The following is a 5888-nucleotide window of genomic DNA, read 5'->3' on the forward strand; positions in this document are numbered from 1 at the left end:
AACTTTCTCTTGTATGGACATATTTTAGAGTATAGGTGGTCATGTCTGGACTGTAACTTTCTCTTGTATGGACATATTTTAGAGTATAGGTACTCATGTCTGGACTGTAACTTTCTCTTGTATGGACATATTTTAGAGTATAGGTGGTCATGTCTGGACTGTAACTTTCTCTTGTATGGACATATTTTAGAGTATAGGTGGTCATGTCTGGACTGTAACTTTCTCATATATGAACATATTTTAAAATATCTTGCCACATGCGGCTTGACATATCAAGACAATATTTTTTGTGCAAGGCCTATTGAGGACACACTTGTCAAAGTATAGATGGTCGTGACTGTCAAATTCTCTTGTATGGACAGGTTTTACAATTACTTGCTACATGTGAAGACCTTATCTGTATCCACACGTTTCATTGCTATTTTTCTTTTTAAATGACCTTTGAATACATTCGAGAACCTTTTGGGGGCATGTGTCACTTCAAGTGACCGCTCAATTTTTTAGTAGGCAAATTGTTTCTCTAGTGTTTTTTTTCTGTTCCAAAAACACATTTAATATATGATTGGGAACATCTATACAATCAGTATAAGCACAACTGGTATTGTTAAAAGCCAAACAACACTAAAAACAAAAATATCAAAATATTCTCAGCAGCGTCAACGCATTCAACAGATTAAAGCTTGGGCCAAAAAAGGATAGGTCAGGAAACCTGACGTAGACTTATTTTACCCCTTACATGCATTTAAGGTAATTTTGATGAGGAATGCAACAACAATGTTTTTGTGTTAATTTGATTTCTGAAAAAAATATCAGAAGCAACGAACTTGACAAATTTGAAAAGCTAGTTAGTAAAATTCCGAAAAGTTCAACATGCTTTCTTGTTTTAATTTTATGACAAAACTAGGTATATTACTCATGTAACAGGTAACTCTTGCAAAGTGTACCTACGAAAACACTGACTTCCATTTTTTTTTGCTGCCTCGATGTCAAAACTGCCCCATTTATATCATTAGCTTCATCTTTGGTTGTTCTCGGAATGATCAGTCCCCACCTTCAGTATATTCTCCGTCACAAACCAAACCATTTACCATTTTCTTACTATAATAAAGGTAATCTTTACAAGTGTGCTACCTCTAGTATCTGTTCCGTCACCATCCTCTACTCTGTCCAACCATTGCTTCTAGTGCGCAAGTTCACCCACGGTATCCGACCACTTTTCTTATGACATACATGAACATTGCGTGTTAAACCTCTACTCTATCCTATTAAATCGCCAAATTCTGCTCAATCCTCTGGCCTGTATCTGTCTCATTTTGGCCGACAACAGTAATCCTTGCTGTTTCAAACATCGACATCTGTTCTGTCTCTTGAAAGCCATTGCTTCATCGTCAAAACTTCATCTTAATCCAAGGATTTTTCTCAAAACTGTTCACTATGCCTCTCATACTCTGGTCTTTCTCCGTACTTTACATCAGAGCATAATCTACTTAGTCTTTGTCAACTGTGCCATCTGTAACCTCAACTCCATCTTTGACCTCCACCTCCACCTGATCTCCGGCATTTAATCCACTTTCATACCATCGTCAACCTCTGCTACACAGTTAACTTCTACCACATATCAAACATTCACTACAATTCCGACCTCTGATTGGCCGTCTTCCTCTACTGCATCCTCCACCTCTACTCAATCTCAGACATCCGCTAATGCGTTTCTTACCTCTTCTCAGTCTCTGCCTCTATGATTTTCAGAAACTACTGTGGTCTCGAACCTATGCTCAATATATATGACCTCAGCTCAAGTCGACGGCCGCTATATTGTGTCAAAGGCGTTACTTGAAAAGGAGGATTCAGCGAAGGCATTTATGAGGTCACTAGATGACTTCAAAGATTGCACGGCCATATAAAAATGGTTTATGCAAAGGCATATTTGAGGACAAGTGAAAATAGTTGGGCCAAGCAGTCTACGTCACTTGTAAACAGTGTAACACATGTGTTTATCAGGGAATTTAAAAATGGTGTAGCAAATGTGAATTTGGTCACTTAAGTCGGGTGTAGCAAAGGTAAATATACAGTCACTTAGGGGTGAAGAAAATGTGTATTTAAGGTCAATTTAGAGGTGTAAGCAAAGGTGTATATACGGTCACTTAAGAGGTGGAGGAAAGATGTATATACAGTCACTTAAGTGGTACAGCAAAGGTGTATATACTGTCACTTAAGTGGTACAGCAAAGATGTATATACTGTCACTCAAGTGGAGCAGCAAAGGTGTATATACTGTCACTCAAGTGGAGCAGCAAAGATGTATATACTGTCACTCAAGTGGAGCAGCAAAGGTGTATATACTGTCACTCAAGTGGAGTAGCAAAGGTATATATACGGTCACTCAAGTGGTGCAGCAAAGATGTATATACTGTCACTCAAGTGGAGTAGCAAAGGTAAATATACCGTCACTTAAGTGGTAAAGGTAAATATACCGTCACTTAAGTGGCGCTTCAAAAAAGTATATACCGTCATTTAAGTGGTGCAGCAAAGGTGTATAAATGGTATTTTAAGAGGTGTAGAAAAGGTGAATATACGGTCACTTAAGTGCTGTAGCCAAAGTGCATAAACGGTCACTTAAGTGGTGTGGCAAAGATGCAGCTTTGGTCACTAAAGTGGTATGGCAAAGGTGTTTATACGGTAATTTAAGGGTGGACAAAGATGTATATATGGTCACTTAAGTGGTGTGACAAAGGTGTATATATGGTCACTTAAGTGGTGTGACAAAGGTGTATATATGGTCACTAAGGTGGTGTAGCAAAGTGTATATATGTTCACTTAAGTGGTGTAGAAAATGTGTATAAATGGTCACTTAAGGGGAGTAGCAAAGGTGTATATATGGTCACTTTAATGGTGACGCAAAACTGTATTTATAGTCACTTAAGGGGTGTGGCAAAGCTGTATATATGGTCACTTAAGGGGTGTGACAAAGGTGTATATATGGTCACTTAAGGGGTGTGACAAACGTGTATATATGGTCACTTAAGGGGTGTGACAAAGGTGTATATATGGCCACTTAAGGGGTGTGACAAAGGTGTATATATGGTCACTTAAGGGGTATGACACAGGTGTATATATGGTCACTTAAGGGTGTGGAAAAGGTGTATAAATAGTCACTTAAGGGGTGTGGCAAAGGTGTATATACAGTCACTTAGTGTAGTGGCAAAGGTGTATATATGGTCACTTAAGGGGTGTGACAAAGGTGTATATATGGTCACTTAAGGGGTGTGACAAAGGTGTATATATGGTCACTTAAGGGGTGTGACAAAGGTGTATATATGGTCACTTAAGGGGTATGACACAGGTGTATATATGGTCACTTAAGGGTGTGGAAAAGGTGTATAAATGGTCACTTAAGGGGTGTGGCAAAGGTGTATATACAGTCACTTAGTGTAGTGGCAAAGGTGTATATATGGTCACTTGAGGGGTGTGGCAAAGGTGTATATGTGGTCACTTAAGGGGTGTGGCAAAGGTGTATATGTGATCACTTAAGGGGTGTGTCAAGGGTGTATATGTGGTCAATTAAGGGGCGTGGCAAGGGTGTATATATGGTCACTTAAGTTCTGTGACAATGATAGAAATATGGTCCATTCAATTCAATTCAATATTTTAATGCCTCCAATTATAAAGATAGGAAAATACATATAAAATAGACAAAACACATGCAAAGGTGTTTGGTGAATAAACATGCATATACATTGATATGATGAATATAAACTATTGCCAAATGTTTATATATGAACGAAATAATAAATATAAACAAATAAACAAGGTGATCAATGTGTTAAATACGAAACGAAACAGGAGGTATTTTAATGAACACAGAATAAATAATGTTAACAATGGAGACACACACTTTATAACAATTGTGCCATATCCAGTCGATATACAATTAAATATACAATACATAATTGAGTAAGTAATCCTCGTTGCTTGAACGCATGAAAATGATTTAACACTTTTGTATCGGAAAACAGCAATATATGCTAAGGGCCATTTATAAGTGTACATGTACCTAGACATCAGCCATACTTCTACTGTGAGAAGTAAGCTTTCATGCATTTCACAGTGAAAGAATACGAAGCGTTAAGGAATGCATTTCCATCCGAACTATCAAGTAATGGCGGCAAAGGAGCGCCAAAGAGACGCAGACAGAAACCAATGGCATCAAGGCTAACAAGTTCGGTTACAAAGTCATTTGAACAAATTGACAATACATGCACTAAAACTCATTAAGTAGGTGGACAGTGTTGTCGCATTCGGCAATTACATGCGACAATTTTTCTTGGTAAATACAATTACATTTTATACAGTACATGTTTCTTGAGCCAGTTGGTTTGAACCATAGTTTGGCAATAGCTAGCGTCGTGTTTCGAACTGATCGTTGTTTACTTACGACGTAAATGACACATGGTTGGATACATGGATGCAGTATACGAAATAACATAAATTCTGGATTATTTGCTATTCTAGTGTCCCACATGTCGATTTCATAAGCATTGATTGTTCTTTTGACATACATGTGCTTTCCAGGCGTATTTGGATAGCAAAACAGATTCAACAATGTAATCATTTATCATATGAACATTATTATATTTTTGTAGAATATAGCAGATATCGGGAATGAATCCTGATCTAACTGTGTTTCTATCTCGTATATGCATATAAAACTTGCAAGTAAATATTTGTTTCGTATTACAATGGTCAGGAAGGGATAAGAACATAAGCTTTCTACTATCAATTTCAGAACATATTCTGTGTAGCCCTAGCATAGACTGTACCATATCTAAACGTGAACGCGTAGACAATCCATGAATTTTCTTTTTGGAAGACATCAATTTTATTATCATCGGATTTAGACATGTCATTCCTTAGTTCAGATCCATACAGAAGTGTTGGTAGGACAACCTTTTTATGCAAACTTACTGAGGTAAGAGGGTTCACGCATAAGGGGTGAACGCCTTGTGAAATAATTGAAAAAAGTGAGTTTCGAGCCTTTTAAATTATACCATTTATTCGTTCGCCTATTTTCAAGTTGGACTGTTGAAGTACACAGAGATGATTTGCAAAAGGTGCATTTGATATCAGAGCGTCACCATAGACGACACTCTCGGGAGGGGACTACGACGTTTTGAAAATGTTATGGTTGACGATTTTGTAACTTCGATATTCCATCGGCGGCAGTATCTATATACGACGTCAACTTGACTCTGCAGACTGTTGGGGGAAGTTGCTAGTAAGGAAATGTCGTCTGCGAATGAAGGGTTGTTACATTTAACAGACATCTCCTTTGCAAATTGAGTATGGAGTAGCTCATTGACGTAGACTAGATACAAAAATGTAGACATGACCCCATCCTGACAGACCCAACGCACGATTTCGAAGGCTTTAGATGTCTGGCCGCTTTATTTGATGACGCAACGCAGGTTATTATATGACGATTAACGCAGGCGAAGGGGCTTACCCCTGACGCCCAGACGTCCGAGCTTCAGCATTAAGGAGATGTGCCGCACGGTATCAAAGGCGGCGCGCTTGTCCAGACACGCCACGTAGACGTCGCTGTCACGTTCGATATTGTAAGTCTCTTGAAAGTTAAAGGACGTTGATATGCAACTTAAGTTTTTCTGGAAACCGTGTTGTGTTGGCAAGGGAAGTCCATTTTCATTAGTTTTGTGAATGTGTTAAGCCTATTGAGGATAACTTTTTCAAATATTTTACAGAAACATGGTATCATAGAAATTGGCCGATAACTAGCGGGGTCTGATTTATCCTTACCCTTTCCCTTGTAGACGGGGATGAGGACACTCGTTTGCCACGATAACGGGGCGCGCTCGTTTGCGATAATGCTAT

The sequence above is a fragment of the Mya arenaria genome, chromosome 14 (assembly GCF_026914265.1).
Source record: "Mya arenaria isolate MELC-2E11 chromosome 14, ASM2691426v1".
In the NCBI taxonomy this organism is placed as follows: Eukaryota; Metazoa; Mollusca; class Bivalvia; order Myida; family Myidae; genus Mya; species Mya arenaria.